Source organism: Salvelinus alpinus, chromosome 17, assembly GCF_045679555.1.
Source record: "Salvelinus alpinus chromosome 17, SLU_Salpinus.1, whole genome shotgun sequence".
Taxonomy (NCBI): Eukaryota; Metazoa; Chordata; class Actinopteri; order Salmoniformes; family Salmonidae; genus Salvelinus; species Salvelinus alpinus.
In genome coordinates this window covers 5,857,887-5,871,208 of record NC_092102.1, presented here as the reverse complement: position 1 = coordinate 5,871,208, position 13,322 = coordinate 5,857,887, and the positions used below count along the sequence as shown (strand labels likewise).

The 13,322-nt window shown below is 39.0% G+C and overlaps 1 protein-coding gene and 1 long non-coding RNA gene across 3 annotated transcripts in view; one reads left to right on the top strand and one right to left on the bottom strand.

Annotated features, from left to right (window-relative positions):
* The window catches only part of LOC139542010 (zinc finger protein 518A-like), a 36,797-nt gene extending 29,345 nt beyond the window's left edge, over positions 1 to 7,452 (bottom strand). For both annotated transcript variants that reach the window (XM_071346988.1, XM_071346989.1), the window contains exon 1: positions 6,656 to 7,452. The gene's annotated coding sequence lies outside the window, so the exon portion shown is untranslated. The remainder of the gene's footprint in view (positions 1 to 6,655) is intronic.
* A 379-nt stretch (positions 7,453 to 7,831) lies between these two features.
* LOC139542009 (uncharacterized) lies at positions 7,832 to 10,737 on the top strand. The gene is made up of 2 exons (XR_011668444.1): positions 7,832 to 8,204; positions 8,537 to 10,737. It is a non-coding gene; the product is annotated as an uncharacterized lncRNA (long non-coding RNA).
* The last annotated feature ends 2,585 nt before the right edge of the window (positions 10,738 to 13,322 follow it).

Sequence of the window (13,322 nt, the reverse complement as noted above, 5' to 3'; positions counted from 1 at the left end):
ATTGCGTTTTGAAGATTTGGGCATGTCTGCGCCACATAGCTATTGTTAGCTGCTAGTTCCAAAGTTGAAGAGGACGTTTTACAACCCAGCAACTATTCTTTTGGACAAAGGACAACTTGCCCAAGATTCTGATGGAAGCTCGTCCAAAAGTAAGAGCTATTTATGATGTTATTCCGTATTTATGTGGAAAAATGTAAAAGGATTTGTCCGCCATTAATTGCGGCACTAGTCTGGCTGTAATGCACACTGTATGTCTAGTAACTTTAATTTTAAAAATCTAACACAGCGGTTGCATTAATAACTAATGCATCTTTCATTTGCTGTCCAACCTGTATTTTTTTGTCAAGTTTACGATTATTTATCGATTAGATTAGGTGCCTCTCCAAGATGGCGCCGGCCAGAATGCATGAAATGTTGCTACTGATCACATTGTATAACCACGATTTGTGCTGCTAAATATGCACATTTTCGAACAAAACCTATATGCATTGTGTAATATGATGTTACAGGACTGTCATCTGATGAAGTTTATCAAGGTTAGTCAAATTATATATCTTTTGCTGGATTGTTACGATCGCTAACATTTGCTGCTGGTAAATGCGGTTGTGTTTCTGGCTATTGTGGTAAGCTAATATAATGCTATATTGTGTTTTCGCTGTAAAACACTTACACAAATCTGACATATTGGCTGGATTCACAAGATGTTGGGCTTTCATTTGCTGTACGCTGTGTATTTTTCAGAAATGTTTTATGATGAGTAATTAGTATTTGACGTTGGTCTCTGTAATTATTCTGCCTGCATCGACGCTATTTCAGATTGCAGCTGCAATGTAGAACTGTGATTTATACCTGAAATATGCACATTTTTCTAACAAAACATATGCTATACAATAAATATGTTAACAGACTGTCATCTGATGAAGTTTTGTCTTGGTTAGTGGCTATTTATATCTTTATTTGGTCGAATTAGTGATGGCTACCTATGCAGGAAAAAAATGGTGGAGAAAAAAAAAGTTGTCTTTTGCTATGGTGGTTAGCTAATAGAAATACATATTGTGTCTTCCCTGTAAAACATTTAAAAAATCGGAAATGATGGCTGGATTCACAAGATCTGTATCTTTCATCTGGTGTCTTGGACTTGTTATTTCATGAACATTTGATTATATGATATCCCTGTAGCTTTAGGCTAGGCTATGCTAGTCTGCTTTTTTGATGGGGGGATCCCGGATCCGGGTTTGTGACTCGTTAGAGATTAATGTTGTAAATTACTATTGTAGCTGGAGTTTTATAGGAATATCTACATAGGTGTACAGATGCCCATTATCAGTAACCATCACTCCTGTGGTCCATTGGCACATTGTGTTAGCTAATCCAAGTTTATCATTTTAAAAGGCAAATTGATCATTAGAAAACCCTTCTGCAATTATGTTAGCACAGCTGAAAACTGTTGTTCTGATTAAAGAAGCAATAAAACTGGCCTTCTTTAGACTAGTTGAGTATCTGGAGCATAAGCATTTGTGGGTGCGATTGCAGGCTCAAAATGGCCAGAAACAAAGAACTTTCTTCTGAAACTTGTCAGTCTATTCTTGTTCTGAGAAATGAAGGCTATTCCATGCAAGAAATTGCCAAGAAACTGAAAATCTGGTACAATGCTGTGTACTACTATCACCTTCACAGAAAAGCACAAACTGACTCTAACCAGAATAGAAAGAGTGGGAGGCCCCGGTGCACAATTGAGCAAGAGGACCAGTACATTAGAGTGCCTAATGTGAGAAACAGACACCTCACAAGTCCTGAACTGGCAGCTTCTTTAAATAGTACCCACAAAACACCAGATTCAACGGCAACAGTGAAGAGGCAACTCCGGGATGCTGGCCTTGTAGGCAGAGTTCTTCTGTCCAGGGTCTGTGTTCTTTTGCCCATCTTAATCTTTTATTTTTATTGGCCAGTCTGAGATATGGCTTTTTCTGTGCAATTCTGCCTAGAAGGCCAGCATCCCGGCGTCGCCTCTTCACTGTTGACGTTGAGACTGGTGTTTGCGGGTTTAGGGTTACAGTTAGGTTAAGGATTTGGGTTGTGGTTAGGGAAAATAGGATTTTTTATAGAAATACATTTTAAGTCCCCACGAGGATAGAATAATGTGTGTGCGTGTGTAAGTAAGTAATGTGAGGCGTGTAACTATCACACCATTTACTATGAAAACCCCTAAAGGGTGATTATTAGGAAGACTGACTATGTGTATGGTTGAGAGAATGAAAGAAAAGAAGGAAAAGGGACAGCAGGTAGCCTAGTGGTTAGAGCGTTGGGCCAGTAACCGAAAGGTTGCTAGATCGAATCCCTGATCTGACAAGGTAAAAATTTGTCGTTCTGCCCCTGAACAAGGCAGTTAACCCACTGTTCCTAAGCTGTCATTGTAATTAAGAATTTGTTCTTAACTGACTTAAAGGTTAAATAAATCAAATAAAAAGAGAGACAGTGTGAGAGAGATTATGTTCCTGACCACAATTGTATACTATGTGTTGCTCCGCTCCAGCTCCCTCTTACTGTTTCTCTAGGTCTATGAAAGCGAGGGAAGTGATGTGGAGAGTCAGGGCTCAGCAGCAGAAGGCAGGGATGAAGGAGTTAGAGATGATTGGAGGGATAGCGAGGAGGAAGGAATGAGAGGAAAGTGGAAGAGAAGAATGAAGGAGGGAGAGGGGAGTGGAGGGAGAGGCACATGAAGAGGAAGAGGAACATGGAAGAGGAGGAGGGAGAGGCGGAAGCAGAGGAAGAGCACACCTGAGAGGGAAACCTACGTTTCCATGGAGTGCGTCTGCCCCAAGTCCCACCATCCACCCTTGTACCACACAGCCTGGGCCTAAAGTAACAGTGGTAGGGGTTTTGGAGTTGTTTTTAAAAAAGTGGTAGGAGTCTATTTTTCTCTCCAGATAGGTTGGTGTTTAACACCAACCTGTCTGCCACCACATCCAATTCACTGAATTGTTGTCGAAGTAGGCTACTATTTCTACATTTTGTGTCAGGCCTAGTCTGTACTTGAGAGGTTATCTACATTTCGTTAAAATCGCTAGAGTTTTTTGCATTTTTACATTGTTACAGAAGTAAGAATCATTATCAATAAAATAGCCTACTTTGCGTGGGAGCATTATGATTCTTTCTCTGAATCTTTTTCGATCTAATACTTGTTGCATTTCCTGAATGGTTGTCAAATTACTATTTTTACAATTTGTGTCACTTTGTAGGATGGGGCCGTGCTTCAAGAAGTTTCATGGCATGTTGTAGGCTAAATGCAAACACTGAAGTGACAGCTTGACATGAATTTGTTCGACAAATATTATAGGGAAATAGTGTACTTTTAAAAAAATCGTCTCTGAACACTTGTGTTTTGTATCTTCTCTCTCTGTCTATCTAGTACTTGTTGCATTCACTGAATTGCTGTCACACACTTGGGAGCCAGGCCCAGCCAATAAGAATTAGTTTTTCCATACAAAAAAAGGGCTTTATTACAGAGAGCAATAGTCCTCAGTTTCATCAGCTGTCTGGCTGGCTGGTCTCAGACGATCCCGCAGGTAAAGAAGCTGGATGTGGAGGTCCTGGGCTGGTGTGATTACACAAGGTCTGTAATTGTGAGTCCGGTTGTACATACTGCCAAATTCTCTAAAACTAAGTTGGAGGCAGTTTACGGTAGAGAAATTAACATACAATTCTCTGGCAGTTTACGGTAGAAAAATTTACATCAATTCTCTAGCAATAGCTCTCGTGGACTTTCCTACAGTCAGCATGCCAATTGCACGCTCCTTCAAAACTTGAGACATTTGTGGCATTGTTTTGTGTGACAAAACTGCACATTTTAGAGTGGCCGATTTATTGTCCCTAGTACAAGGTACACCGGTGTAATGATCATGCTGTTTTATTCAACTTCTTGATATGCCACATCTGTCAGGTGGATGGATTATCTTGGCAAAGGAGAAATGCTTACTAACAGAGACAAACAAATATGTGCACAACTTGAGAAATAAGCTTTTTGTGCGTACGGAACATTTCTGGGATCTTTTATTTCAGCTCATGAAACATGGGACCAACACTTCATATGTTGCGTTTATATTTTGTTCAGTATAAAATAAAGCGAGCCTTGAATAATTCTATGTAAATAATACTTAAACCGTTCCATTTCTGCAATTGCAAAAGACTGTTTTTGTAACACCTTAAAAACAAACAAAACATTAGACTCTCTGGTACCTTTATAATTTATTTTGTGTTGACATTGTTCCAAACGGTCAGAAGAAAATTGTGTAGTCTAACAGCGCCTGTTTGGCACACACACGCAATCTTGATCTCCAGTATTTTCAACAAGTAGTCAATTGTATTCCACACATCTGACTTCACCTTTACGTCCTGAGCAACCAATAAACAAACATTCCCCCCATTTCGAGTTTCTCATGTTCTCTCCATCCATTTCACTATCACATGTGTTACGGTGTTGAGTTTGTTATAACCATTTTGGTGTGATTATGATATGCTATAGGTCAGGTCCTATTGGTCACATGCTTGCGACGCAGACATGTGTCACGTAAAGAGAGCAATGGTTAAGGGAATGTTTTTCCTAAACAAATTAGGGATTTCGGTATCAAAACTTTTCAGTCAAAAATGGCTGTAACTATGTTGCAGTTTCAGCAACAAGGACCGCAATAAACACTTGATGTTCTGGGTGATTTATTCGAAGAAGAAAACAATTATATACAGTGCAGCAAGTCCGAGTCCGGCCAGCACAATCAAATCAATTGCAGTCGGACTACCTCTAGTAATGTGTGTGTCTTAATTATTTAATCAAACGGTGCGCTTAAAGCATCAGACAAGCTCAGTGAATACAGTTGATCTGATTAAAACACAGACACATCCTATCACACATACACTGAACTTGTCTCATCTGGTACTTTGGTAAAAATAAAAAATGAAAAAGTGAATTTTAGGCCCTGCTGATAAAGTCAAACGTCACAACACATTCTAAACCGCTCTGGTGACGAACCAACTTTTTTCATTGTCTGCATTCATCCAGATGGCTGCGCTTTGCTACCACCAAAAACAGTGAAGATTGCCCACTATTTTGTAAAAAGCTAACTGTACACTGTTTAGCTAAGTGAAATAAATGTCATCAGGTAGCAAACTTCCTATTAGCTAGCTATCATTGTAAATTAAAATGTCTCCAAATGCATTTGTAAATAACAGCCATGGAAGCAGCCTAGTTAAAAAGGTTAAATAAAGACAAAATAAACAAATAAAAATAAGGATGGTGAATGAAAGCTGGAGCTGTCTCTCTTTCCAGGGAGAGTGTAGGTTACTGCACTGGATAGGGCAGGTCATTTTGTGGGAGGACATCATGAAAAGATTCTCCAGTGCCAGTCCCTGGAAGGGAAAACTGAGGACCGAGCGATAACAGCAACATAATATTCAGTGCCGTCTAATTTGAGTATAATGAAGCCTGTTTCTTTGTGATGTTTTCTGTTCCCAGATATGGAAAGCTGTGAAAGCCTGTTTTCAGATGAAGAGCGATGTCCCAAGAGACAGGTGTATCCTATATTTATTATAATTTTTATTTATTTTACTAGTCAAGTCAGTTAAGAACAAATTCTTATTTACAATGACGGCCTACCACAGCCAAACCCTAACGACACTGGGCCAATTGGCGCCGCCCTATAGGACTCCCAGGATCGAACCAGGGTCTGTAGTGACTCCTATAGCACTGAGATTCTGCGCCACTCGGGAACTATATGCCATGGGTTATACGTGTAAGCCCATCTGTCAGCAATTGTTGTATACAAAAATACAGTTTAACATCACAAACCCATTACAATTGGAGGAGGCCCAACCCCGCTGGAGGTTTGCAGGGTTCTGTTTCAGCCCAGCAAATAACACACCTGATTCAATTTATCAAATCTAATGAGATGACAATCAAGAGTACTATTGCTGGGCTGGAATAGAAGTCTGCTCACCCAGTAGATTGTGGCGCAAGGTTGGTCACCGCTGGTATGGAGTTTTTTTTTACCTGAAATTACACTTTAGTCGTCATAGCCTACTTGTTACTACTCAATTATCTATTGTTGTTTAGACAAAATTGTCTAATCTGACATACAAGCTGTAAGGCTTGTGAGGCTAAAATTCTAGTTCAATAGCTAGCTAATCAACAACTGTAACGATGTATTTGAAAAACAACAAGTGGTCATTGTGCAAATGTATGTTTTCAATACACAGTGGAGACAAAATATAGTTTACACGTTGTCAACAATCTAAGCCAACCTCATCCGTTTTGCCCCATGGGTTGGGCGCATCTCAACCAACCCATCTATAGAGCCTCTACATTATCTAACTTTGAGAAACGTGGACGTATACAAAACCAGTGTAAGGAAGCATTAAACAATGTTTGTCTTGCGAATTCCCACTGTTCTAGCTAACGTTACTTAACTAATCAACTTCATCCTTGATACTGACATAATTACTTTACGTTGCGACTTTGGTGTAACCGGTTATTTGAATACAAAATAGAGCTTGCCCACACCCACTCGAGAAATAACACCTCATAATGGAAATAGACGGTTAGAAATGAGACATTCTTGACTGTTAAAACTACAGTTGAAAAAGGGTTTACTGTTGATTAATTTACCTTCCTTTTCTCTTCAGCCTTGCAGTTCAGCGACGGCGGCCATGACAGTTCCATCCGGGTACTCCGTTGCTGATTGACTGAGTTTGGTGAGGCATCTTAAGCGGATGAATATGAATTCAGTGCTAGACTCGATTCAAGCTGTTCGAGCAATTAGAAAATATTTTTTCTATACGACCGACTGATTCAGAAGAGGCAAATTCATATGAAGACAATGTTCACAGGCCCGTGTTCTACATTCCATCTGTTTCGCTAAATTATCATGGTAGTGCTTCCCATCCGAAACAGTTCTTGCATATATTATGACGACATTTTATGACGTTTTGGTCTTCTGCAATGTTTTTTTCCCGGCTGTTCGTGCCATAGCACTAGAATGAATAGAACGGTTATCCCCATTCAATTGAATTATGCATAATGGGTGGACTGGCGGCCATTGCAAGCGTACCCATAGTAGCAAAGCAGGAAGTGTACCCATCAATTTGGGATGTGATTTGTTTTAACAACTCAAAGGACATAAAATAAAATGCATTCCATTGCTGGAGCCACATCAGTTAGCATAAGTTAAATTAACATTCTACAGTACCATGTAAATTATTGCGTCACAATACCAGGCAGCCATTGCAAGTGTACCCATGGTGTTCCATGTCCTTTCTATTCATTCAATTTCTATGGTTTGTGCGCAAGCGGAAGTTCGTAGCCGTTGTCTACACCCCGTCTGAGGGATCCTTCAGCCAAACGTTTGTTGTCTTTGAAGGAGAGACTAGTTTTCATGCAAATGTTTTCACTTGAGAAATTCTGCACCAAACATCTTGGTTAGATGTAAAATTGCGCGACTGAAACCTCCTAGACAAAAAACGTAAAAAGGAATTGAGACTATTTTGAGGAAGTGTATACATGCTACGGCACATCAAGAGGGACAAACAGTACTATTGCCGACGTGCGCCTATTTTCGATTGCATGAACTTCACAAAATGTGATCCGCTGATTTTTTTTATTGCATTACACGAACATTGTACAAAACAATATACAGATATCACACATAACAAAAAATACATAAAATAAATAATAAATAAATCCAGAGACACAAAAAAAGTATTATGCTTTAAACAAGTTACATTTTTACCAACACTGTAGACACTTCTTTGATAATTTGGTATTTATATATTTTTGGGATGTTATATAATATTGTAAATCGATTATAAAATATTGAAAATAGTTGTTTACCCATGAACTTCGCAATGAAATTAGTAAATTCACACTGTATTGGCAGTCACTGTGTGTATGTAAAATAAAAAGGAACATAAAATGTGGTAATCCTTATAGGTTAACCCATTTAATCACTAATATATATTTTCATATCTGTCCAAAATATTTCACTATGTAAACAATCTCAGAATAAATGCTCTATAGTCTCATTTTCCAATACACAAAAGCTGTATTGCAAAATGTGACATTTTAGCACTTAAAGATGCAATGAGTCCTAGATCATGTGATTAGAGTGTCATGATGTTTTGACTGCAGTGAGAGAGGCCCAACAGCGGGGGGCTCACGGGTGAGGAACATTTTTGGGGTTTTCTCAGTTTATAGTTTTAGACTGCAGTTGCAATTTATTTATTTTTTCACAAAAAATGTAATCTAACCATACAATGTAGCTATTTTGAATAATTTTGTAATTAATCAAACCATTGAAATATATATTTGACGATTTCCAACGAACAAGCTAGCTATCGAAAAGTTTCAGCGTGTGTAGTTAAGTTAGCTTGATAACGTCTTCATAGCTAGTAGCATGTAATCACGACATGACCAAACTGTTGCTGAGATGATGGATGTTGAAACTTCCAAGGAGAAAATAGTCATTGTTGAAACTCACTCATATGCTTGCAGTGTAAAAAAGGGGGGTGAATGTGATCCATACCCGAATACCCCAACCAAGGAGCAACTTCCAAAGAAGCTGAGAAGTGAACCATCAATGAGCCAGCTACAGGATCTGACAGCATTTGACAAAGAAGTTCGGAATCGTCTGTGGCTGATGATTGAGAGAGCAAGGAAGGAAGGAAGGAAGGAAGGGAAAAGTGCATACTTTGCGGGAGCCAAGGCTTTTGTTAATGGAAGGGAAATTCACGCTGACTCCTAGCTTGTTGACTGCTGGATTTATCAAGTGAGTTGTGCAGGACTGAGTTTTATTTGCATCTGATAAAACTTTATATTTCTTGATTAAAGGGCATTGTTTGTGTGAGCTTAACTTTTTTATGGCAGGGAAATTCGCACTAACACTTAATGTTAGCTTGATCAATCAATCAATCAATCAATTTTATTTTATATAACCCTTCGTACATCAGCTAATATCTCGAAGTGCTGTACAGACACCCAGCCTAAAACCCCAAACAGCTAGTAATGCAGGTGTAGAAGCACGGTTGCTATTCGTTTTACCAATCTATGGTACAATGTTATTTGCAATTGTATAAAAATATATAATTTAGGTCAACCACTTGCGTGGTGCAAAGGACTGTTTTTATTTGCAACTAGTAAGAACTTTTCTTTTTGTGAGAACCCAATTCATGTGAATGTATACAAGTTTAATATTCTTCATATAGTCACTGTAATAGTAAATGTCCATTTCGATTTTTTTCTATTAATGCCAGGGGAATCCGTAATATTTTGAAAAGGAATCTTTATTTTTGTACTGTAAGAGTAAGAGTGCCGACTTTTATTTCATTCAAGAAACTCATGCCTGTTCCACAGATACTGCGTTTTGGAAGTGTCAATGCGCCGACAGAGATGGCCGCCTCGCTTCGCGTTCCAAGGAATGATATTTGGTTTTCATTTGGTTTTCATTTGGTACTAATCGGTCAGCAGGTGTCGCTATTTTAAAAGGCAACTTTAAGGGTCATATATTGAGTCATGAAGCAGATAGTACAGGGAGATGGATTATACTATTGGTAGATGTCAACCACATTCAATTCATTGTTGTAAATACTTATGCTTCCAATAACAAGTCAAGTAACTGTATTTTATTTAGAGACATTGAGAGGATAATAAGTAAAATGATGTCTAAATTTCCATTGGCCAAAGTAATATGGGGTGGAGATTTTAATACAGTATTACATGATAATCTAGATAGATGGCCTCCTAAGGATAGCAATTCTGTTTGTGAGATAAGGAATATAAGTCTAAGGTTAGGTGTTCTAGATATTTGGAGACATAAGAACACAGATAAGATTATGTTTATACCAAAGATTTATCTATACAATCCCGTATTGATTTCTGGCTGATATGGTTGATACAGTCTTGATTGAACCATCGATTTTAACAGACCACAAAGGGATCTCAATAGAGATAAATATGCATGGTTTGTCAACAACAAAAAGTTACTTAAGGTTACTGGAAAATGAACAAGACTTTACTAGAGAATGAAGTATTTAAAATGGAAGTAGCAGGAATTATTGATAAATACTGGAATTGTGCCTGTGTTATGAATATGTTTGGAAGTTACTAGGAGCTAATGCAATTTGATAAAGGCTTTTGGCTATTTCAATGGGGAAAGAAATTGCTTGTGCCAAGAGAGAGAAAGAATATGACATCATAAAGGGAATAATGGATTATACTAAAAAAAACTGAACTAACTAATCAGCAATTACTGGAGCTATCATCATTGCAAATGCAGTTAGACTGTATCTACGAGGAAAAGGCCCGGGGAGCGTTTGTAAGATCAAGATGAAAATGGATGGAAGAGGGAGAGAAAAATACAAAATATTTCTTTAATTTAGGAAAAAGGGCAGGCGAAAAGACTTCCATATGTAAATTAATGATTAATAATACTTCCAAAGAAAATCCAAAATAAATCTCTCAGCATGTTGCCCAGTTTTATCAGAATCTGTATACATCAGCCCAGTCAACTTCCAATATGGATCTTTTCTTAGACAATGTAGCCAACATTGCTAAGAAGATAGATAATGATTTCAGGGATTTTTGTGATGATGAGTTATCTGAAGTTGAGATAAAAGACTATTAAAAGCCTTAAGGACAATAGGTCCCCTGGAAATTATGGTTTAATAAGCAAGTTTTATAAAGCATTCAATGATAAATTGATTCCTTTCATTCTTGCTATGTTTCAAGTAGAGGTCGACCGATTTATGATTTTTCAACGCCGATACCGATTATTGGAGGACCAAAAAAAGGCTTATACCGATTAATCGGCCAATTTATTATAATTTTTTTTGTAATAATGGCAATTACAACAATTTATTTTATTTTTTTAACCTTTATTTAACCAGGTAGGCAAGTTGAGAACAAGTTCTCATTTACAATTGCGACCTGGCCAAGATAAAGCAAAGCAGTTCGACACATACAACAACACAGAGTTACACATGGAGTAAAACAAGCATACAGTCAATAATACAGTAGAAAAATAAGTCTATATACAATGTGAGCAAATGAGGTGAGATAAGTGATGTAAAGGCAAAAAAAAGGCCATGGTGGCGAAGTAAATACAATATATCAAGGTAAACACTGGAATGGTAGATTTGCAGTGGAAGAATGTGCAAAGTAGAGATAGAAATAATGGGGTGCAAAGGAGCAAAATAAATAAATACAGTAGGGGGAGAGGTAGTTGTTTGGGCTAAATTATAGATGGGCTATGTACAGGTGCAGTAATCTGTGAGCTGCTCTGACAGCTGGTGCTTAAAGCTAGTGAGGGAGACAGGTGTTTCCACTTTCAGAGATTTTTGTAGTTCGTTCCAGTCATTGCAGCAGAGAACTGGAAGGAGAGGCGGCCAAAGAAAGAATTGGTTTTGGGGGTGACCAGAGAGAAATACCTGCTGGAGCGCGTGCTACAGGTGGGTGCTGCTATGGTGACCAGCGAGCTGAGATAAGGGGTGACTTTACCTAGCAGGGTCTTGTAGATGACCTTGAGCCAGTGGGTTTGGCGATGAGAGCGTACAGGTCGCAGTGGTGGGTAGTATATGGGGCTTTGGTGACAAAACGGATGGCACTGTGATAGACTGCGTCCAATTTATTGAGTAGGGTATTGGAGGCTATTTTGTAAATGACATCGCCGAAGTCGAGGATCGGTAGGATGGTCGGTTTTACAAGGGTATGTTTGGCAGCATGAGTGAAGGATGCTTTGTTGCGAAATAGGAAGCCAATTCTAGATTTAACTTTGGATTGGAGATGTTTGATGTGAGTCTGGAAGGAGAGTTTACAGTCTAACCAGACACCTAGGTATTTGTAGTTGTCCACATATTCTAAATCAGAACCGTCCAGAGTAGTGATGTTGGACGGGCGGGCAGGTGCAGGCAGTGATCATTTGAAGAGCATGCATTTAGTATTACTTGTATTTAAGAGCAATTGGAGGCCACGGAAGGAGAGTTGTAATGGCATTGAAGCTCGTCTGGAGGGTTGTTAACAGTGTCCAAAGAAGGGCCAGAAGTATACAGAATGGTGTCGTCTGCGTAGAGGTGGATAAGAGACTCACCAGCAGCAAGAGCGACATCATTTATGTATACAGAGAAGAGTGTTGGTCCAAGAAATTAACCCTGTGGCACCCCCATAGAGACTGCCAGAGGCCCGGACAACAGGCCCTCCAATTTGACACACTGAACTCTGTCTGAGAAGTAGTTTGTGAACCAGGCGAGGCAATCATTTGAGAAACCTTGGCCAGGTCAATGAATACGGCTGCACAGTATTGTTTCTTATCGATGGCGGTTAAGATATCGTTTAGGACCTTGAGCGTGGCTGAGGTGCACCCATGACCAGCTCTGAAACCAGATTGCATAGCGGAGAAGGTATGGTGGGATTCAAAATGGTCGGTAATCTGTTTGTTGACTTGGCTTTCGAAGACCTTAGAAAGGCAGGGTAGGATAGATATAGGTCTGTAGCAGTTTGGGTCAAGAGTTTCCCGCCCTTTGAAGAGGGCGATGACCGCGGCAGCTTTCCAATCTTTGGGAGCTCAGAAAACACGAGAGGTTGAACAGGCTAGTAATAGGGGTTGCAACAATTTCGGCAGATAATTATAGAAATAAAGGGTCCAGATTGTCTAGCCCGGCTGATTTGTAGGGGTCCAGATTATGCAGCTCTTTCAGAACATCAGCTGACTGGATTTGGGAGAAGGAGAAATGGGGAAGGCTTGGGCGAGTTGCTGTGGGGGGTGCCGTGCTGTTGACCGGGGTAGGGGTAGCCAGGTGGAAAGCATGGCTAGTCGTAGAAAAATGCTTATTGAAATTCTCAATTATAGTGGATTTATCGGTGGTGACAGTGTTTCCTATCCTCAGTGCAGTGGGTGAACACTTATTTGAACTTAATATAATATATCAATAACATCAATTTAGCCTCAAATAAATAATGAAACATGTTCAATTTGGTTTAAATAATGCAAAAACAAAGTGTTGGAGAAGAAAGTAAAAGTGCAATATGTGCCATGTAAAAAAGCTAACGTTTATGTTCCTTGCTCAGAACATGAGAACATATGAAAGCTGGTGGTTCCTTTTAACATGAGTCTTCAATATTCCCAGGTAAGAAGTTTTAGGTTGTAGTTATTATAGGAATTATAGGACTATTTCTCTCTATACGATTTGTATTTGATATACCTTTGACTATTGGATGTTCTTATAGGCACTTTAGTATTGCCAGTGTAACAGTATAGCTTCCGTCCCTCTCCTCGCTCCTACCTGGG